This window comes from Anopheles maculipalpis, chromosome 3RL (genome assembly GCF_943734695.1).
Source record: "Anopheles maculipalpis chromosome 3RL, idAnoMacuDA_375_x, whole genome shotgun sequence".
In the NCBI taxonomy this organism is placed as follows: domain Eukaryota; kingdom Metazoa; phylum Arthropoda; class Insecta; order Diptera; family Culicidae; genus Anopheles; species Anopheles maculipalpis.
Window position 1 is genome coordinate 38,336,145 of NC_064872.1, and position 24,535 is coordinate 38,360,679.

Consider the following 24,535-nt stretch of genomic DNA (forward strand, 5'->3'; position numbering starts at 1 on the left):
CACAACTCACACAAGACAAAGGTTTATCCCTTTTTTTGGACTCCATCTTCACCTCTCACCCTTCTGTTCTGATTACCATGAACAGAATCCTCCCAGAGACCCAGAGGACCCTGCTGGTAGTCCAGACGCACACATGTTCATGCTTATGACGATAGTATGCCAGCGGATCCACATGGTAATTGTATGATGGAGCAATGGCCTGTATGCCTCACGGGCATTAGTTAAAGATAGCTGATTTTGCATGGTTAGCAATCCTATCGCTCATGCTGGTCAGCACAAGAGCTTATTAACTTTCCTTTAATTTATTTTAAATTTAATACCGTCCTTCCTGCACTGTTCTTCTCCCAGCCCGTTTCTCTAGAAGTTAAACATTAGATAAGAAAAGAAGAAGCCTTGCCGTTTCTTAATTTCCGAGCCCCAAACCAGCAAACGAGCTAATCATAAATCCATTCTCGACATCTGCGCCATTTTGAAAGATACACATCGTCGGCATGCCTTAAACGTGGGGCCATAAATTTGCGAAAAAATGCACTCACACACACACAGAGACTGATCCATTTTGCAGGAACCTTCGACATACACGCCCAGGATAAGGCGTCTATTCAAATCTTCACCTTTCATGGTGGTTCAGGCGTTCAATCAAGTCACCTCTCCGGTCCGCCCCTGTTTGGAGATGCTATAAAAATGCTAAAATTATTATCTATGAAAATGGCCGCCACCCAAGGCCACGGTATAAATCCGTAACCGAAAAACAACCGTAAATTAAACGGATTTACTGAGCGAGGCGGAGTAATTTATGTCGTAAGTGCGCCACACGGTGGAGAAAGGCAAATCCATCGCATGCTTCGAGTTTTGCCACGATGCTGCGTACTGGTCCGAGCGAGAGTCGCTCGAGATTGCTATGGCCAGTCGGTCGGTACACACCTTGTCTAGCGTCCATCCCATGCCGAAAGGAGAACTGTATCCCGGAGGGTGTTCGAATGAATTTTGCTGCATCGAAACGCTTGCAAAGGAAAATCCGTCCAGCAGGACAATATTTTCTTTATAGACATTGAATTGCCGTTGATATTCATGAGCTCGCCAGTGCACCGTGCCACATCACCCAACGTTTGGTTCGTCCTGAAAACTCACGACTTAATGCCTGCTGCTTTTTACCCTGCGCCCACAGCCTTCGCACGTTTCGCCGGGCGCAGGAGCACATTATCTGTTTTTTTCTTTTCTTTCGACTCTTGCTACTTCTGCTTTACTTCCGGCACCCGGAGGCCAGTTTGTTTATTTTTCCTTCAGCTACGCTTAAACGATTTTATGATCACACAACTGAGTGAATTGTTGTTATGCGAATGAACAGGAAAGCTAGCGAGAGAGGTATAGGTGCCCTTTGAAACGGGCAGAACGCCGAACGATCGGCTACGCTCCGTGCGGCATCATAAATTGAGTTTAAAAATATTATCCAAACACCATGGCCACCGGGAAGGAGCACCATGGAAGAATAGCAGAGCTTTCGTTTTTGAACATAGCATCATAGTCCAGTACACAGAAACACCCAACCTACCCAAGATGACTTGAATGTTTAACGCAGTGTTTTAAACCCATTTTCCGTCCTAGGGATGATGTGCAGAACCAAAAGACACCACCGACACAAGAAACGATGATGTGTTGTGCAATATTGCAGCGATGTCATAAATTGATAGAATAAGTAGGTGCAATTTTTGACGAAACCATCTTTGCCTGCACACAAGACACAAGCGGTACATAAAAATCATGCTTCGCATAAACGCGCCATACATCTTCAAGTAGAGCACGTAGGGGGTAAAAGTTCGACAGAAACACCGCCCGGCACAATTTATTTTGGCATAATCGAATGCAGTGCAATCAGGTGGATGTTGTTTTATGGATCATCGAAGATAAAAATAATAGTTTTCTAGGATTTACGATAACAGATGTTTGCAATAGAAAATTTGCATCATTTTGAACGATATTATACCTGTCTTAAATAAAGATGTTTTGTGTCTTCAACAAATGGAAAGGGTGTTAGTATATAAACAAAACAGGGAGATGAAACATGTAGTCAAATTATCGTTACGAGAATTTAAAAAAATTATAGAAAAAACTTATTCACTTGGGGCGGTCCGGTGGTGCAGGCGACAGCGGCGCTGGTCTTCAAACGGCAGGACCAGGGTTCAAATCCTTGCCGCACCGTCCCCCCGTAGTGAGGACTGATTCATACGGCCAGGCCGTTCTTACAAAAAAAACTGATTCACTTATTCCATTTATCTAAATACTCAATGGCGGATTTTATCAGAACACGAAGTGAGCGGCTGCGGAGGGCTGTCAGCTGGACCCGTATCCCCATATAACGTTATCCCCGTTATCCCCGTAGGGCCTCCGACGGGTTAAATACGCCACTGTAAGCACCCAAGTACTACTATACGTCGTGATGAGTATTCTTGAGTATTCTCTCGGTCACTCATACAAGAAAATATATTCTTCTAAGAATCTTCTCTAAAAAAAAAAAGTTAAAATTCTCAAAAGATAAAAAAATAATTTTGGTTTGAGTATTTTGAAGAAATTGTCCGTGTCTACAATTATAACAACGATGAAAGTAATATTTCTAGCAACATTAAATTCGTACCATTACATTTAATGTTATTCAAATATGTTTACGAACTATTTTTATCTATTGGTCATGATTTTATACTTATACCTAGTATTGCAGCCAATTTCCAACTGCAGCTCTAACTACTAACCGTATAAATATGATTTTTTAAATTTTGGGCTTTTTGTGACATCAAATGTCAAACAAGTGTGATGTCCATTGGATAACCCATTGTGCACATGCTCCTTTTCTTGACAGTTCAACAGAGTTCACTTGAAATTTGGTATGCTCAGCTTTTCGTCTTAATTTCGGTAATTATTTCACCTAATTTAAACTTTTCTTAGTAATAAATATCGATGAAAAATTCACCATCTAACCTTTTTATTTTTCTCAACAGCATCCAATCTAACAACATTTCTCTCCAATAATAACAATAAAGATTCGCTAGATATGAGCAACGATAGCATCACCGATGTAGCAGGCGTTAGATCGTCTCGCGGTCGAAAAAGAAAGTCACGTTGGAGCGATGCTGCACGGGATGGAACATCCATCCCAGGTATGCCAACAGTTTTACCAAATACGTTTACACCTCAGCAACAAGAAATGTACGTACTGCAATTGCAAATCGAAGAAATCAACCGCCAGCTTCGATCGGGTGAGGTGACGATTCCTGAGGAAAGATCTCCATCGCCGGCACCAATTTATGATTTGCAAGGAAAGCGGTTGAACACCCGTACTAACCGTGTACTGGAAAAATTAAAAGAACAACGCCATCGGTTGATTCAACAGCTGCAGTTGAAACATCCGGACTATAAGCCTCCATCAGACTACAAGCCCACGGAACATGTGCACAGTGAAAAGGTTTTCATACCGCGGGAAGAGTATTCGAATATAAACTTCATTGGATTGATTATTGGACCGCGTGGCAATACATTGAAGACAATAGAGAAGGACACTGGTGCTAGGATCATTATTCGGGGCAACGGTTCGGGATCATCATCAAAGGTAAAGCCAGTCGTTGCAGCGGATGAGCCGCTTCACGCTTTGGTTACTGCCACCACTTCGGAAGCTGTGACGAAAGCCGTCAATAGCATCCAGGAAATTATTAAACAAGGAATTAATGAACCGCATTTTTCAAACCAGCTGCGACGGCAACAGCTGCTCGAGCTGGCTCAGATTAATGGAACTGTTCGCCAACCGTATGCGAGAAAAAGCTGGTCGTCTAACACTGTGAACTGTGTCGTCTGTCTTGCATGTGGCGGTGGAGGTCATATTACGAGCGATTGTCGCAGCAGCAAACATCCCCAGAATCAGGATAAAAAACTATCTGCGGCAGACAATGCCTTGTCGAGGTACGATCAGTCGTACATGGACTTTTTAACGCAAATTGGTGAAATTCAGTCAGGGCGAAAAAATGGTTCAAGTGACATTCAAGCTCGAACGAATGAAAGTTCTGACGATAGGACTGCTCTGGCTCAAGGTGGATCAACAGTAAATATTCTACCACAATCCTCGTCCCTTACGCAGCAAACTGTATCCTCTCTGTATCCATCGCCGAAGCCTTCAACATTTCAATTCGTTGACCTTGCAAGACCTCCAACACGGATGGCAAATTTGACGGATCCACCAGTGAGTTACTACCCACAAACTACTTCTTCCATAACATCTAGCATTAGTGGAACGACAAACGAATTACCCGATTCTTCGCAGTACGTGCTACTGCCGCCATCTGAAACATCAACAAATGCTTTTATGAACCAGACTCACGAGCCCTGCCAATATTGGGTACCACCACCACCAATTAGTGAATATGGTATAGAATCTGCACACTATCTCAATCTCGGTGACTGGAACACGGAAAATGCATCACTGTATGGGTATTTTCCAGAATATACTCTTCCAAAGCCATAGTGTGGATGAGATTATTTATTGAATTCAATTATTTTCATTTTTATGCAATTTTTTATTTTCTTAACTCTAAGCCAGCATCATAAAATCTTACCTTACCCATGCCTCTCCTTTTATCAGTTATGTGAAATGTTGTATGATGCATAAATATAGGATATCCCAATACTTTGACACCTTCGCATAGTTTGTTGCCGCGTGCCCGTTCATTTTTGCTATCGTCCGGAGGTTTCTTTTGACACGTTCCCATGTACGTTTGGTTAATTTGGATACTCAAGCAAGTTATTCTTTCTTCTTAGCTTGACGACCGACCTAGCAGGTCGATAAACAAGCTATATTTAAAGCTTTACACTTTACTTTCGTAGACTTTTACACTAGAGGTTCGCTTTTGGCTCTAGCGTACTAAAAAAAACTCAAAAATCAGTAGTAGAAACCAAAAATATATGCGAACGTGTCAAAAAATTGTGGGATAAGAACACAAATTTCTGGGAACGAGTGAAAACCCCTAGGAACTACAACAAAAATAACTAGAACAAAAATATAATGGGCACTCGTAAAAAACCTCAGTATACCCTGTATTGCAAAAAAATGGTAATACAAACAAAATAATATTAAAACACTAAACGGCCACCGGGGGCGGCCCGGTGGCATAGGCAACAGCGGCGCCGGTCTTCAAACGGCTGGACCGGGATTCAAATCCCATCCGGACCGTCCCCCCGTAGTGAGGACTGACTAACCAACTACGTGGTATCGGCAGTCTAGAAAGACATTTCGATGGCCAGCATGACCTAAGAGGTCGTTAGAAGACTAAACGATTGCTTGTACTACAATCTGTGTAAAAATTTTAAAAAACCTCGATAAAAATGTATGAGGTTATGTAGAGTACAAAACTGCGAAAATGCCTACTTCTTCGTCCCTGAGGAAAATGAAAAATAAGACAGCTTAGAAATTTAACACAAATCGTCACAATTGTCGTTAAAAAAAATCTTCTTCCCGGTGCTACTTTGCACAAAGTGAAAAAAAACCATATATTCTCCACTAACATAGGCCGACTGGTTGAAAAAATCCTTTGGTGCCCCGAGAGATTCACGATGGGATTTACTTAAAACCGCAAACCATATGAAGAGTGTCACCAGCACGCTATAACGAGCAACCGTGGAGTTTTATGAATCACAATAAAATTAAATTTGTCTTCAATCCCTGTGTGCCACAATGAAACACTACTTTCAGGTAAGGTCCCAGCCAGGATTTGTGGAAATTGACTGTAAAGTGGTGAGGCAAGAGGTTACGTGCTTTCATATAAAGTTGTTTTACTCCCGGGTGCATTCCCGAGTTTCTTTTATCTTTCAACCCTGAAAATACATGAATAAAGGAAATGTGGAAAATGCGAATCACAATTGTACAACTTATGCGTTTTCATTTTTGTGTGTGTTTTTTAATTTTTTTTTTTACTTTTGCATTTCAAAATGAATGTTGGTACACATACATGCACACCAAAAGCCTCCGGTATTGTATGGTGTATGGTGTGGTTGATTAAAATAGTTCCGGTACAAATTAAACCGTACCGTACCGTAAACGTACCGTGTGTTCGCTTTGCTTGGAATGCTTTGCTGGTTGGACCTTTATGTTTTAGATTTTTTCAATTTCAAAAATTTCTGCTAAAAAACATACAGACGTACATTTAACAAACGAAGAACATCAATTTAAAACGACATTTTCCAACCAAATTATAATAAACTTTTTAATAAGAAGCAGAAAAGTTCCAATGACTTGTCATAAAGTCGGCTTTGCATGAATCTTGGAAATAAAAATCATAATTGCTATTCCACCACTATTTAATGACTGTCGGGAACAAAGAGATGCAGTAGGACAGTTAACATTAGCAATTAAAAGCCACAAATTAATTTGATAAATCCGGTGCGCTCGCGAAACGAAACTCACAACCAAACGGCGTACAATTCCTTTTTGTCACCAGAAGAAGCCAGTGAAACTTCTTTGTGCTCCACGCGAAAACTTGTCGGCGCGAGGGTAAATCATAACTACAAAGACAAAACAATGCTCGTATGCCGTGGAATGAAGTATCCGGAAACTGGGCCATTACCATTATCATCATCATCGCCACCACAACCACAGCCACCATCATCATCATCGTCAAGTCGCGTTGCTAAAAAAAAGTCAGAGAAGTCACAAAAGCAACCCTCGAGGCAAGAAAACCAAGCCTTTTGTTATCTGTCTTGCATTAAAACAATAACGATAATGACGATGATGATGCATCACAATCTCTTATGTCGGGTGGGGAATTTTCAGAAAAAAAAATCTTTTTTCCCCCTAAGAATTCCCCGTGCAGCTCCTTTGAGGTCACAAATGGCTTACAGTTGTGGGAAGTTGCAAAAATGCAGATCTAGAAACACCGAGAGAACACGTTCCAAAACAGCACTCACTGCGTGCAGCATACGAAACGGAGAGGAAAAGAATCCCCAAGCATAAGCCACGACTTGAAAGTAATTTCCCTTTGTCTGGAGCATTATATGTCGCTCGAATGGGAGCTTTGCACTTTCACTCGGAGCAGAGAGTGTGGCGCATTGAGGGACAGGTGCGATGGGTGTGGTGGAACTGTTGACAGGATATCCTCGGCAGAAGTGGCCAACGTTCTTAGGTGCATTCGTTCTGCTGCTGGTGCGGGATCGTAAAAAACCCTTAGTGCTAACACGCGGCAGTTACTCGCGAGCTCGGATTGGAATGATCGCAAAGGGTGGTTTGGAAAAGACACGACAACTGCGAGGCAAATGCAGAAGGTCAAAGTTTAAGTGTCTTTGGCGAAATAAGAACGTAAAAAACTCACAAACAGTGTGGCGGATAAGGCGCTGGTCTTCACGATATGTATGCTTTCCAAACAATACTCGGTATCAGCAGCCAAGGCAATTTATCATAAAAATAGCTTCATATCAACATAACGTGGAACTTTCCTATTTACTATTTTATTTTCGCTTCACATGTTTATATAAAAAGCAGATGATTTTTAAGAATTGATCAAAACCAACCGTTCCCCTACATGTTCCCACACGATCGCTTCGTTCTAAAGGTTTCGCACCGCATATTATTTGCGTGAAAGGAACCTCTACTGACATTGATTTAGGCATCTCCTTCCGTTCCCGTGTATCTTCCTCTACTGATCATCAAATATTGTCTCTTATCCTTCTTCGTTTTTCTTTTCTTCCTGTCTCCACATAAACCTCCTCTTCTATCTACTTCCTTTGGGTATTGGCCCTTGTAGTAATCTGGCTCATTTATTTTAGTATCGTTTTTAGGATTATTTTTAGATTAGGAAATTGTTAGTGTATCCTTAATGGCTAATGACATAATGAATAATAATAAAAATAATCAATAAGAAAAGTTAAAAAGTGATTTCATCCCTAATAAATACTTTCCAATATGTCAAAAAGAGGTAGTAGATCGAATCTAATATACAACGAATTGCACGTATTAACGTCTACCACGTAACTGCAAAAGCAACCCTAGCTGTGGGGGGTGTATACGAGATGAATTTCAATCCCGTAGATCATAGGTTGTAGCTTGTGTTAAGGCTCAGTAGCATGAGCTGCCATGCCGTCCGTCCGCCTGATGATAAGTAATCAGTTATACGATGACTAGTGCCATGATATAACTGTGAAGGTCTTACTTGATGATTATTGTGTTTTGTAATAGCGTCAATCAATCATATAACCCTCGAAGAAAATCGAACTTTTACATACAAAAGCAGACCTAAACATCACCTTTGGCTTCTGTAGAGTTTATAGCAGCTCTTTGTCTTTCATTGCTGGATTTCCGTGACTTAGTTTTACCCGTAGCTGGCTGTTCAAATCCGAAAGGGATTTGATTTCCGATCCTGCCGTTAAAAGACGGCTCATCTAGAAAAACGCCTCTGAATGCAGTTGAACTGTTCACCATAATATTCAAACAGCTATTTTATCAATAGTATTATTAGTTACTTATTAGAGTTCTCTTTTTTAACGGCCCTTTTTTCTATTTAAAAAAATAAATTAGTTGCCTGTTTTGTTGCACGTACCGACTCACTTCGTGATTTACAGCTAAACTGTCAGATTGTAAGTCGACTATCCAAGAAAATTGCGAGACCACAATTTCTAAAACATTTGGTCTTTTGGTGTTTGTTGTTAGAGCAGCTTTGTATGTAATTTGCTAGCATTATATTGACTCTAAAGCAGCACTAGAAAGTAGACAGGCATGAATGTTAAACAGTACAGGTGCACTCATTTACCGTCCATCATCGTCTAGTGATTCTAAGTAGTCTACCTAGTCTGCTAATGAGCTTTCTGTAAGCTCTAAATATAAGCTCTCCAACATAGAATAATGACGGAACAATGCATTGTCTTACAAATGCTCCTGCTACTCACTGATTCCCGGTCGACTATCATCTTACAGGCTCCGCTTAAAGAAAGGCTGGGACATTATTTCTAATCATGATGTGGGCCTATTATAGGATAGGAAACGATTGAACGATTTTGATTTTTTCAATTTAAAAATAAAATAATCAAAGTAAATAGTTGCGTGAATTAGCTATGAGTTTTTATCGCAATTCAAATAAAAACTTTCCATAGACCACCGTCTCACCATACTTTCATATGCACTCGCTTTGCTCACACGTTTTCTCTCCAAATCATCCCCGGCACATCCACCAAAGCATTTTGGAATCTCTACGAAGCATGCCGCACGACGCGTTGCTGTCAAAATTTAGCTGCATTTTCGTAAAATTTATGTTCGCATCGCGTTAGATGCAAACGATGCCGCTTCAACGTCTGGGAGGGCGGTGCGTGACAAATAAAAAAACAAACTTTATGACAAATTCCGTACATTTATACCACCCCTACCCTTATCGCACCAGCCAATGCGGCTTCGTGCCTTCCTCAGGCGGCGGAATGTGCACAAAACGTGTACGTTGCACCGGGTACGTTCACCACCAAAGAAACGAACCGCCCTCAAACATTCTCGATAACAACCCGATCGGGAAAGCGTTTTTTTTTTTTTGCTATTCTGGTTATCAAAAGGACACTGAAGGGCAGAACTGTAAAAAGGGTCAAAAACGCATGCCACACAAAACCATCACCATCCGGTCGTTTTATGGCTAACATTTCATGATTTGTTGCCGATCGCATTCTGCGCTTCACACCCGCCCCAACGATCGATCGCTCAGCTCAGCAGCTACGGCACGTGGGTGCATTTTAAGCCAGCATAAAGTCAAATCACTGACCGAGGTGTAGGGAGCGCGCATCCGTTTCCCTACGCTTTCGAGGTGACCGATCGAACCGAAACCTATTAGGGGAATGGATTTTTGATGACGAATCCACTTGAAGCACGCTAAAACTGGCGGGCCAAACACACCGAAATAAAAACTCGCTTCTGCCAGTCAGCGATAAAAATTGCACCAGCCCGGCGCACACGCTCGCATTTGGTCAATTTGTTTGCCAGCCGGTCGGTCGGTCGGTCTTTCGTGGCCGTGCCGTGGTAACCAATCAGCACCCAAAAATCTCGCATTCGCGCGCGACGGATTCATGAGTATCGGATGAGCTTTCATAAGGTCTGGCCCGGGGATGGCCGCGCATGCACGGCGCTGAATTTGGATAGCTCGGCATTCTTCAATTTCATCATGAACTCATTTTCTTCCATTCTTTTTGTACGTCCACGCCGTAGCTTTATTTCATCTTTGCCTTATAAATATCAAATCTCGTCCAAAAACTGAGCATAAATACACAGCGACATACTATATGCCAACACACGATTTAACGATCAAATATTTGTTTCACTAGAAGCGCCATCGCTTGGGGGTGGAAAAACCAAATCCGGCAGAATATATAACCGATAAAAACCGGAAAACTTTACTTTTTTTGCATTAATCAAACACTGCCACAATTTGTCCTGCAAAGCGATACAATGGTTGAGGACGATCACTTGCACTGATGGTTTCATATTATCTTTATTTGCAAACCTCTCTGTCTTTTCATATCAACGAGGCGCACGCCGTGGAGTTTATTTTATATACCAATAAATAAAAATGGTTTTTTGCCCTTCAAACCACATCCAAAATTATGCAAGTGAATGCATTTTTAAGAAGGGTTTTTTGTTGTATTTCATCATAAATACAATACACGGCTCCCTCCTGTTCAATCATCCTACATGTTATTCAATGCAACCAATTTATGTATTATTCACACAAAAACACAACAAAAAAGTCCACCAGTATTGTGAATGCATCATCATAAACCATTTGCGTGTGGACCGTGAACCCGAAAGGCAATTATTATAATCGCTAAAAACTTGTACGAGCCAAAGAAACGGCTACCACATTTCACCACAGTGCCTCGAAATATCGGTGGAAAAGATCTCCCAACATGTGTGGGAGTGAAATAAACAAACAAACGTACACACACACACATACCCAACCGACTAGAAGAAAACAACAAAGAATAAAACAATAAATGGCTGCAATTTATTTTCAATTTGTGCATTATCAGTGTTTGAAAAATTAATTGCATTACAAATCAGCAGTGGCAGCCAACGGTTGGGTTGCATGGTGATGCCGATCCCGTGGGGTTGGGCTTCACTTTCATTTTGCTTCCCATTTTCCCCCGTTCAATTTATATTTGACGGGAAGTAATTTTTTATTAATGGCCATTGAAGTACTTCACTATTTGTTACTTCACCCGGTGGGTTGGTAATTTTTTAACCCACAATATGTATCTTGCAACCCCATGGTATGTGCCTGACATTGATGCAATGTCCGCATAACTTTTTCTTTTTTTTTTGTTGTCGTATAAAGCAATGTAAGCTTTTCTGTGTGAACTCTTTGACCCCTCCCTGAGGGTACATGTGTGGTGACCGGTCGGTACTGTTTGAGCACTGCAATACCGCGACATCGGCATGCGCATCATCATCGATCAAAGCAAATCAGCAAATGCAATGAATCTTTTCCCACCCAATCCATGGTCCCGTACAATGAGCGGGTTGAATGCAAAGGCACAAACAGGCTAGGATAGAAAAATACGCCCAACAAATGTCACTTTAACGTACCGGGTGATTTATTGTATCCCTTGTAACACTGCAAAACGTGAACAGATTGATGATGCGTGGCTGATTATATAGGAGAAAAAAACTGCTCATTTTTAATACATCCTGTTTGGGTTCATAAGGCATGATCAATTGCATTTGGCGTTAGTTTTGTTTTTTCATAACATTCATTTATTGCATTTTTTTTCGTTTGTTTTATAAAATACATTACGCTAAACAATCTATTACGCTTCAATTTAACTGTTTTAATGTTTCTCCACTAGCAGACGGTCCCGATGTACTATCGCCACCTGACATCGGTTAAAAAAAAAATAAGGCACCCGGAACCGACGGAATCGTAGCCGAACTAGTGGGGGAGTGCCTCTCTAAAAAATGAGATTCATCAACTTGTTACTGAGGTATGGGATAGCGAATCGCTGCCTTGTGATTTGAATCTCGGCATCATCTATCCCATATACAAGAAGGGAGATGTGCTGGATTGCAACAACTACAGGGGTATTACGGTGTTGAATACCGCCTATAAAATATTCTCCCTAATCCTTCAGGATGAAAAAGGATTCCGAAACGGGAAATCTACCACTGACTAGATCTTCACCATGCGGCAAATCTTGGAGAAGATGGCTGAACCGCAGTTGAACACGTACCATCTCTTCATAGATTTCAAGGCTGCATATTATAGCATTGTCAGGGTAAAATTCTACGAGGCCATGAGCTCTTTTGGAATCCCGCCCAAACTGATCAGGCTTGTTAGAATGACCATGACCAACGTCCGTTGCTCAGGGTCCTTTGCTACCACCAAAGGCTTGCGTCAGGTAGATGTGCTCGCCTGTCTCCTGTTCAACTTGGCGCTAGAGGAGGCCATCCGTGACTCGAAGGTGGAGACTTCGGGATCCATCTTCTACAAGTCAACCCAAATCCTGGCATACGCTGATGATATAGACATCATTAGTCTGCGGCTCTCCCAGGTTACAGAGGCCTACCAAAGGATCGAGCAGGCGGCAGAAAACCTCGGGTTGCAGATTAACGAGGCACAGACCAATTTGATGGTGGTACCATCAGCGGCCCTACTAAGAAATCCGGAACTACGGATTTAGAGGTGATGTACGGACAGATGACTGCCAATTTGAAGTCGTCCAAAACCTCACCTATCTCGGGTCAAAAGTCAGCACCGAAAACAGCATAGAGACGGAGTTGCGCGTTAGGATGCTGGCGGCCAGCCGGTCATTCTATAGCCTGAGGAAACATCTCACCTCAAAAAACCTGTCGCGACGGTCGAAACTGGGACTGTATCGTACCTTTATAGTCCCAGTACTCACATACGCCTCTGAGACATAGACCCTGTCCAAAACAGACAGACGGCCCTCTTAGCCGCGTTCGGGAGGAAGATGCTCAGAAGGATCGTTGGCCCCGTATGTGTGAAAGGACAATGGAGAAGCCGCTACAACGACGAGCTGTACGAACTGTATGACGACCTCACCGTCGTGCAGAGAATTAGGCTCGCCAGGCTCCGATGGGCTGGCCATGTTATACGCATTGCACCGGACGACCCTGCTCAGGAAGTCCTTTAAGACCGTCCACACGGACAGAGGAGGCGTGGTAGGCCCAGATTGAGGTGGGAGGATGGCGTGGAATCATCCGCCATCAAGGCTGGGATAACGGATTAGCGGATTGCTGCGGCAGGCCAAAACCGGCAAGCGGTTGTAGCGCCTGATAATTAAGTAAGAAATGTAAATTGAACAACAAAATCAAATACTATAACAAAATTCCAATCTCGAACGATCAGACTCATTGGTTTTAAACCAATATCCAAAAACATTAAATTGTTTTTAATCATCAATTTCGAAATCAATCCTTCGCTTCGCTATGAAAAGGACACCCTGATGTTCTTATATTTATTAACCCATAACCCGAATATATACTCTGAACATAATTTGTTCAAGGTTTATATCCAAACTGGACATTTTGATTGCTCGTTCATTATCCAGTGTACTCGAGTGCATCGAATTTCGCTCATAAATTCCCTAATCGATTCTTAATTATTGGGCATTTGGGAATCTTCTTCTATCCTGCCCTCTATGAAAACAAATTATCCCAAGCTTGTACAGTGCTTACGCAAAAGCATTTGGTAAAATTTAATCACAGAGACGAGTTCTCCTGTTTTATTCGATAGAGAATAGAACTCACTGGACAATTGTATCGACCATAGTATAGCCGTTAGTGGAATGAAAGTGCGTTCTCCTGAGATTCCGTGGGTGCAAAGTTTAAACCCCTTTTCCGAGTGCTTGCTCTGCCAACTTCCCAAGAGAATGTTTTGGGTAGAAAGCATACTTGCAGTTGAGCAAACCCATGCTTTTTCTGAAAAATCTCATATCAAGAAAGCGAATATTTGTTTTAAGAAATATCTCGGATTTTTTTTTGACGAACGGCCTGGCCGTGTTGCTTAGAACTAATTTACTAATCTTGTTACAATCACACGGCAGCACCGGAGTTCAAACCCCATCCGGAACGTTCCCCTATAGTAAAAATTGACTATCCAATTACGTGGTATCAGCAAATCTAGTAAGCCATTAGATGGCCGACATGATCTAGTAGGTAGTAAAGCCGTTGAGAAGAAGAAGATACAATTCACATTGGTTTCATTCTGCAAACCGTGAAAGGGCACTTTATCCTGTGTGAGCTCGGATGATCTTTTTTTTAATATTCACTAAAATAACTTTTGAGATTAAATGCTTCCTCTTCTTGGCTAAAGAACCTTCTAAGGACACGCCGGTCAACGAATGGTTTACTAGACTTGCCGAAACCTCGTAGTTGAATAGTCAGACCTCACTACAGGTCCGGATAGGATTTGAACTCCGGTTCTGCCGTTTCACTCCCGGGCACCACTCTGAGATGAAATTATTAGCAGTATAAACTATTTCTTTTAATATCTGTGATCGATAAGATTATCCTACAAGTCTTCTTCTTCGCTTGATGATGTGACGTGTGAAAACCGGTCATTTATTGATTCAATAAATCAAAAGGAAACTTGTAGAACGATCAGTACAGGGAAAACAAGCAAAGATGTATAAAAATAATTAAAAAATGTAACGAAAAAGATATTTGAATTCATTGACATATTGAAAACAAATACAGTCCTATGACAACTTCTTCGTTGGCTATTTTATCTTTCTTGTCCAAGCATCATGATGAGTTTCTTTGGCTTGGTTAAAAACTTAACAAAATATGTCCACCATGTTATTATGCGCCAGAAGTGTGCAAAAGTGATTTCGTAACCGTAACCATTTTTTTTCTAACATACAAAGCTCGATCAGTTCTCAGCAATCACAAGTGCAACGTTACTTCTTGTTCATTATTTATTGATGTTCGATTTTTTATAGATTTTATAAATGCGATCAGAAAGATAATCTAAAAGTATTCTACCCCTTGAACGTACTTACCATTCAAAATCCATGAAGTTGAAATGCTAAAGCTCCATTAACTTAATTCATAGAATTCTTCATCGTGTTGAAAAGTCATTCGTCGTACCGACATATTCAACAACTTTTCAAACATTCATATCTACTTCAAGTTTCATTATGTAAATATTTGCCTAGCCCCTAAACAGCATTATTGCTGCTAATCGGCTACTTTTATAACCTCACGGCAATTACATACGGCACATCAATGATTGACGTTATGTTTGGCTTACCATCTCCGATCCTTTGCTTAGAAACCCCTACACTGTTGTAGCTTTATTCAAATTTCATCAACTTTGCCATTGGTCACGTATGTACCGGGGCACCCGTGAGCTGCCTGTGCATGTTCCGTGCGCTATGTAGGTCCATAGGTAGACATAATAATGCATAATGGCCAAAGGGAGTAGTGGTTTTATGCTAATATCGATTCACAAACAAGCAGCTTAAAAAGGAAAGCAAACTTACCAAAGCTCCATCCCCAACATGCACAACACACTCTCAGTTCGAGAGTGTCGACCACTTGGTAAAAGTAACCTGGTGGAATGTTATCACTTTTCCTATTTGTCCCATCAGAAGATGGGCGCACATTGGTGGATCGGTGGCAGGACAGCGATAAAGGGAACTAATGTTACACAAACAATAATGATCTATCTCGATGCGGATAAAGAAACGAGGTACGTATAGACGAAATGATTCGGTTTTAGGCCTCCCTTACCGACATCGAAGGGTTTGGATGCGATGAAAAGTCTGTTTATGATGTTGGTGAACGGTGGTGGTTTGACACAACATGGGCAACATGATGTAGGAATATATGAAATTTTATGAGAGTTAGATTTCATCTCCACACGGCCGTCCCTATTCTGCTGCTTTATGCTGTATCCTCACGTAACGACCCATTTGTTTTACATTTGCTTGTTGGAAGGTAATAACTGGACGTCGCACCCGTGGCACATGGGATGCCTGCTTAAAACGATAGTGGAATGTGTACACCTGTATGTTCTTCAAGCGCCACCAGCTGGATTATGTGAAGAAAAGAGAGTTAAGAAGTGGATTGTGGTGAAGTTATGGATAATCTTTCAAAATATACCCACCCAACGTGTATCGTTGGCACGTCGCCAGGTGCCGATGTTGTGCGGAAAGAAATAATGTGACTTTCTGCATACAGGAGAACACACTTGTGTTGGTGTTACATCGGTAAGAGAAGTGAAAAATTTAAAATTCATTTTGAAAAATACATTGTGGAATTCATTTCAATGCTCTGTCGAGTGAAAGTTTAGCAGCAGAATCCCACCACCAACACAAAGGTTGTTCCCTCTACAGAAGCTACAGACAGAGCACTGCTCCAAAAAGGCTCCCATTAGGATGATGGTAAAATCGTCGATATTATATGCAAAACAGCGTCGTTCAATTTACATACTACCCCTATCCTATCGGGACTAAGCTGAAGGGAGCGTTTTGAATGTTCCGTGCGGCCAAGAACGAAAGGGTGCTCAAGGTCGACGGGTTTTGTTGGGGAAATAAAATCAACTAACCCTTTGGGATGATACATTTGTCGATCTGAGTGATAAGTGATCATGCTAGAAAACGCAGCGAGCTGTACGTACGTCTCAACAAACACACAGAAATACAACACCTCTAGCAGTGGGTAATAACAATTATTACCATCAACCTTATCATTAAGCCTAACGATAATCCCACCGGTGACCGGTTCCGTGTTCGATCGTTATTTTCTTACTGGCTTTTCGATTTTCCGAACGGTCCCAAATTTTGCTCGTTCCGTCGTTCGGCGTAGCGTGTTCAACTCATCGGCCGTATTCACGTCCCACTGGCAGTACCACTGGACCACAGCCAACACGGATTGGGCTTAGGGAATAATAAAATTCACGGGTTCACCCCGGGTCTCGGGGTGCCCGGTTGGTCCAGAAAATGGAACTAAGTTATGGTGCTGCAGTAAAAGCACGACTAACGAGGCCTATTTCGGGCGCTCCATCCAAGAAGGAGGGCGACCCATTACCGGATAAGTTAACAGTCGCTTCTCGCCAGAAACCGCAGTACACGCTGAAGCATTGCAGTTGCAACCTGCGGGTTTTTCGGGATGTGCTAAATCCACACACACACACACACACACACACACACACACACACACAATCTATTTGCCCGCTCGTTCACACATTATATGGATGGAACGGGTCGGCTTTGCAATCGAACCTTTCGATGTGGGCCATCCCTGTACCCTTTCAGTAAACCCAAACCTTCCCATACCAAGCACTAACCGAACTCCAGGTCATATCTGACTGGCTCGAAACCTACGATTTGAATCGGATTCGAACAGTAGTACTTATTATGCATTTAAAATCCTCTCCCTATTCACGGATTATCGACTCGGTTCATTGCGGTTAGGTTCGCGAATTCTATCCAGTGTGCATCCGGCACTTCCGTTCGCTATCCTTGTGCGGTGAGTGTGAGCCCTGGTGAGGGCTGAAAACGAAACGTTTTCTACTGCCACGAGCACGGCCTTCCTCCTTGGGAGATTCATTAGGGGTTGGGATTGAGCGTGTGATGTGTGTGTGTGTGTGTGTGTTCATGCATGCAAATTGGTTTCCCCAATCTTCGAGCAATTTAGTTTCAGAAACAATCACACACATACACACACATACATACCCGCAGACCGAGTGGCGTATTCGTGCATACGAATGCATACTAAGTTTAAGTGGAAGCTTATAGGAGGACTAGTGCCGCAGCGAATCATTTATAATTCAATGCCAGCGGTCAAACTGACAGTAATTGTTCTTCCATGCTGTAAGGCTCGCTTGATCCTATCGGGGACGGCGAGCTGCTAACACTGGAACTAAAGACATTGGAGCATTATGGCGCATTCTACTGACTCTGTAGCTTGCAGAGGCCAGCAACTGTTGTTGGGTGGGTGGCCTTGTCTTTAACAAATGGAGATCAAAGGTTAGCTAAATGGAAGAATAGATAGTAAATTTCAATAGTGACCTACGGAATAAACCAATACCGGCTGAGGAATTTTGTTCAATTTATAAACAATGTACTATGAAGGTTTTTTATTTACAAAATATATTTATTTCCAACTAAAAAACACTTTAAAACACAAAAATATTTTTACTTCATTGCTACCGTACATGCAAAAATCTAATCAGCCTAAACAAAAAATCATAAAAACGAAACATCCGAAACGCAAACATCACATAACAAATATGTTCATAATTTACAGCACAACAGCTACAGGCACCCTTTCAAGGCAGAAAAAAAAATCCTCGGAATTGTGTGCAAAAGCTTTAGTTCATAATAAAATTTAATCACCTAATTGTAATCATCAAATTAAATTTTCGAACAGCAAAAACCAACAACCGGACCACCAACACAATTGTTTACCGGAATTATCGCACCGTGGCTTTGATTTAGCTTTTGGTATACATTTTTTTTTTTTGTGGGAGGAGGGAAATTTTCCCTCCTCCCACTCACCAAATATAGATAATTTTTCCAACCGCACACACACACAAATACATTCCTGTATGTCACGGCAAAACCTGGTGGGTTTTCGGTATTGTTTGCACAGCATTCCTTAATGAAGCCATTATGCTGACGTTTGAGCGCCATCCAAAACCACAAAAGCATACACGCACAAGCGGGCGCGGGCGCAAGGACACAAACACGCAAATCGGCCAACCAACCGAATCGGTACCGCAAACAAATCACACCACTAAGCTCCCCACCACAGCACATGCAACCGGTCGCTGAAATGCTATCTCATAAAATGGTGAGCGTATGGGAGAGGGCGTACTACACCGAACTAAAGCAACACTGTTTGTTGTCAAGCGATTGAAGTAGTTCTTGGCAAGGAGAGGGGGGGGGGGGGGGTGAAATAATAATAAAAAAAGCATAGAAACACGTAGAAGCGTTCTAAAATTTATGAAAAATACACACGCACACACAAACAAAATCAATTCTTAGTACCAGTGATGAATACAAGCGTGTAGAAAAATGAAACAAGTGTGGGAGAAGCAACAGCATTAAAAAAATGGAAGTTTCTTTTATGCTTTTTTTTTTGTTGGTTTCGCTTGCATGGTAAAGCACTGTAAACAAACTGTTAAAAATAAGCTATAACGTATAATAATAAAGATTGTATCGTGAACCCATGAAAACCACGTTAATCGCCTTCCGTGCCGCGTAGTCTTTGTTTCGAGGTTGAGTGAAATTGAGTTCCACACGGGAAAACAAAACACCTACAAGCGCACGATAGAACAAACGATAACTTCGTACGGCTTTGGGGTAGCGAAGTCGGTGGGCAGAATATGTGCCGGTACCGTAAAATGAGCACCAGCAAAAAGCGGCCAGATGTACGTATAAAAGTCTCTCAACAAGCTCATTTTGTTGAACATGAAGAAATCAAAAAGGAAAGCCGTACAGTGCGCTGCTGGTGGAAAGATAGTAAATGAACAACATGAACGAGCGGCCGATGAAAGCAACTATCGTAAAATGTTACAACGTTTGCACGCCAACTAACCGGCCGAGGTTCGGGGTATTTTTACCAGGTATTTTTGCCTCGGTCGGTAGTGCTACGGTGGAAACCGAAACCGCCATTCAACTTCAAACAAACACCGCACCGGCAGCAACAACAACATTCCAGTGGTAGAACAGAAGCAGTGGTGCTGTTGCTAACGCTTTTGCTGCAACTAGTGCCCTGCTAGTGCTTGGTCAGTGCAATCATGCTTTCTTCATAGCGAGATAGAAAATGCATGCCAATGTAACCACAATATCAAATAAGAGAGGAAGCGATGGGGGTGAGTCATTCGAGGGCTGTAACTAGTGTGATGGTAACCTCGAAGGGTCCAAGAATTGTTCTCTCATCTTTTTCCCATGAAGCGTACCTAACAAACCTAACCATTTCTGCCTGTTTGCTACGACTCAATAACTTCATCAATTTACTTACCCTTGTGTCTTGGGGTTGTGGCGAATCGGGTTGGTCATGGTGGCGTTTACCAGGAATCTTTCATCTGAAAACGATAAAATGAACAAAAATACAGGCTACCTGTATGGTTTTGACAATTTTCCAGCCTAATCAAACGGAACAAACTACCTCCCTCTTCCTACGTGTACTGGTGTGCCAGTGGACGATGCATAACGGAAGGATAACTAATGGTCAATTCAAAGCAGTGGCCATCATTGACGTTTTGCTGTGGGTGGAGGTCTGGCAAACGAAATCGTTGTTACCTGTCGTAAACTGTAGCATTAAAATTGTATCGGTTGTGCGATCAACCGGACCAGACGATCTCGGTGCAATGTCCCATTATGCAGTGAGTGGAATAATGGAAATAGAATAGGAGTTCTTTGGAAGAATCAGTCATGGGTGTAACAGTGAGCTACTTAGACGATGTGGTTGTGGTGCATGCTTATGAGTGTGTTTTATCGTATATGCTTTTTCCAAGATGCAATTTATGTAAAATGTTAAGATAATCACAAAATGAACATTTCTATTGACTGCAGTCAGGAAAATTGATAAGCAAACTATTCCAGAAAAAAAAGCTTAGAAAAATCGAGTTCCCATTTTCTTTTAAGCTTATTCTATTAGGTCCACAAATAAATAACGGCCGTTTTGAAATCGATGGGGCCACTGTGGACTGTGAGACGATTTTGACGTTTACAAACGTCACAAATCAAGTTCGGGAATGACATAATCAATCTGGGTAAACAGATTAGTGCTTATTTCGTGCGAGTAAAAGTTCTTAGTTCTTGAAAATGTTTGATTTTGTGCCGGATAAGCGCCATATGAGGGAGGTGTTGCTGTTTTTGTTTCGAGCGAAGAAAACGGCTGCCGAAGCGCATCGAGAGCTTTCGAGTGTTTACGACGATACTGTTCTAAGCGAAGCAAGGTGTCGTGATTGGTTTTGACGCTTTCGAAGCGGTGACTTCGCCGTGGAGAATGCTCAACGTGCAAGAAAGCCCAAAACGTTCGCCAACGAAGAATTGACCGCTTTACTAGAGTAAAATCACTGCCAAACGCAAGAAGAGCTTGCAGCCGTGCTTGGTGTAACTCGTCAGGCCATATAATCACGGCGGAACGCGTTGGGCATGATACAGAAGGAGGGCAAATGGATACCACACGAGTTGAAGCCGCGGTGAATTGAACGCAGACTCTTCATGTGTGAATTGCTGGTCCAGCGGCCCAACAGAAAGGGGTTCCTGCACAGAATTGTGACGGGAGACGAGAAGTGGGTTTTGTTCACCAATCCTAAACGCAAGAAATCATCGGGATCCCCCTGGTCATACCCCAACATCATCAGGTCGGCCGAACATCCATAGCTCGAAAGCTATGCTGAGTATTTGGTGGGACCAGCTCAGCGTCATCTACTACGAACTTCTGATGAGTATAAACCGAGCACTGCATGAAAAACGGACAGAATACTCATCACGCCACGACAAAGTATTTCTGCTGCATGAAAATGTTCGGCCACATGTTGCGCAACCTGTGAAAATCTACCTTAATACCCACAAATTGGAAGTTTTACCGGACCCGCCGTATTCACCGGATCTGGCACCATCGGATTTCCCTCTGTCTCCCATGGTGCCATGGTATCCAATCCATGGCACATGGATTGGATACCAGGATTGCGTCGAAAAACGTATCATTTTTCCGAAAAGGAATCCGTGATTTACCCGAAAGGTGGAAGAAAGTATTAAATAACAATGGGCAATACTTTGATTGACCCGATTTCTACAAATAAAAATGCCACCAATAAAAATAAACTTATTTAACAACGTCCATTATTTATTTGCGCACCTAATAGTAGCCTGACGATTGTACTTACTAATTACTGATGCAGTTCTTTATCACGTATTCAGTACGGAAATCGATTCCAACTAACATTGAACCTTCTGACGTTCCACCTGTGATGACGTTATAAAGATACCAACATTTTTTGACTATAAATTAGATGTCTATTTAATGTCAAGAACCAACGTGTTTCATAATTTAGGTGTTAAGTTTAGAGGAAGTAGGTACTGAAAGAATACTTCCAGGTAATTGTGTCCAAACCGTTTCATTTTTTAGGGCTTGGATTACGAGGATGTAGATATTTTATGACCCCATACATACCCATTTCAAACATCTGATTTAGTTCAATGATTAAACCAACACTTAAATTCGCCAGCATGCAACATGGATCTCATTGAAACATGACGCTATACGCACGCCCTATAAATTCCTGATTAACAATCAATTTTCAGAATAAGATTCCTACCACGATTCGACACCGAATTCCGACATTCATAATTAGCATTGCTCTCATTCAGCAAAACTGCTCTGCAAAACTATGGCAAATAAATAAATAAACATTTTTTCTTAGGAAGCTATCAAGTTTTGAATCACAATTTATGGGGAGTTTTCGAAAATTAGTTCCTTGTACAGAAAACCAATCTAACATTGTTTACTTCTGATACAATTCATGACCTTCTACTCTTACCAAGAATCGCATTTAAATAGGTAAAAACCAAACCAAAATAGCTCTTTCATTTCAAATTTCCCTCGAAACTCCCTGAGTCAATATCTCTCCAATCAGCATTACCAAGCCAACACGTTTAAGCGAAACTACAACCTATCTCACGATCTCCTCGAAGACATCCTAATCAATGAATGAAACTTTTGCCTCCCATCGTCTCTAATGAACCAGCAGTACCCCGAAGCAAGAATCCATCGGTAAATACTTCCCCATACACACGATTGGTTGCTACACCCATGGCCCATCCCTCAGTGTCTGCTTATTTATTGTTTCATTTATCCACCGGGCTGCCAATCGCTTATCTTTTGATTTGTAATCCCCTTGCCTGATTAATGGGTTTTTCACTGCTACGATACGGCGGTACGGTGAGCTTGGTGGAACGGATAAAGGATGACAGAAGCGGACGATGAAATCACTTTTATAGCCTTTACCATTTTCACCCTGCCCGGCTGTTGGTGTTGCTTCACATTCGTTGCTCCCGGGTGCTTTACGATGGTTCAGATGTCTCAGATTTATGATCAACCGTGGCGTGCAATTCATACTCGGGCAGCAAAAAGTGGATTGGACTCATTTTATCCAAGTCGATCGGCAAACACACATACACACAATCGCCATCGGCGAGTTTGTTCCGTTCAAAAACACTTTTGGGTCCTCGTTTCAACCGAATAAGCTCTTCATTACGCGCGCGGACGTAATCGAGCTCCGTGAGCAAGGCATCGGTGTTCATGTTACTAACTTTGCCTTTTGTACCAGCTACACTGACATCCAGAAGGACACGAAAAGGTGCCTGAACATCGTACGAAGCAGCAGCACCAAGTAACGCCTATTGGTGTTTTGGAAAAATCTTTTTTTTGTTCCCGGTATACCTTCGAATTGCCTGAGAAAGCAACAGTGAGGCTCAAATCAATTGCCTGTGATCGCTTGTACCTTACCTTGTACCGTTGGATCGAAATAGTCCTCCGTGCCGGGCAGTACCGTGGCCCATATCCAGCCATCTATCGTTGTTTCAGTTTCACGTCCATTACCGCTGTACTGCTGAAGAGCAATAAAAATTTATGATTTATGCTACTAGAATGGCTTTTCCAAAGCCGAAACACGAACGATAGCATCTCTCTGGTCCCGGGATCCGGCATCTCGTGTGTTTGCTGGACAAAAAGTTACGTCTGTATCAATAAAAAAGCAGCATAACCTAACGCGGATCATGAATCTCGACAAAAGCAGCTTACCAATGTGGGTGGATGGTGTTGGTCGAAAGCGAACGTTCCTTCCAAGGGTGCTCGATGCTACCCCTCCCTGGGGAAAGCAATTGGTCTCCAGTCGGTAAGATGCTGCTAGTGTAATGGCCAACGGAACGAAACGATACGGAACGAAGCAACGAAAACAATTTACCACTCCGGTTTCTCCATTTTGAGCTCGAGAGGGATCACCCGTCCCCGATGTCCAACCCGGGCTGGATTTAGGTTTCATTTTTCGCCTCGAAGATTTCCCGAGAAAATCGTCGCCCTGTACACCCCCCCCCTCCTCCCCGGCCCAGAGGAAGTAAGTAAAGGCCACCTAAAGAAAAGTGGGAAAACCACGCACACCAACACACACAATTGTGTGTTACAATGCTGGAAGCTTTTTTTCCCTGTACAGAATCTCTTTCTCGGACTATTTGGATCATAAGTTGACAGTTAAGTGACGTTAATATAAAAATGGAATATAAAATTGAATACACCACTCACTACTACTGTAATGTGGGGTGTAGTGACCAGGCGAAACAAAACAAAAAAGAACACACAAAAAAAACTGAAAACACACTTGAGACGCGTCCGCAAGGGCCTGTCTGTCGCCACAACAATGACAAACAATAAAGCTGCCACCTCGCGCCTCGCCGGTATAGGAAATTATGAGACGAACAATTTTTCACGTACACAAGCACACAGATACACACGCACACATAAGGAAAAACAAACTACACATCCGGCTTCCTTCTTGGC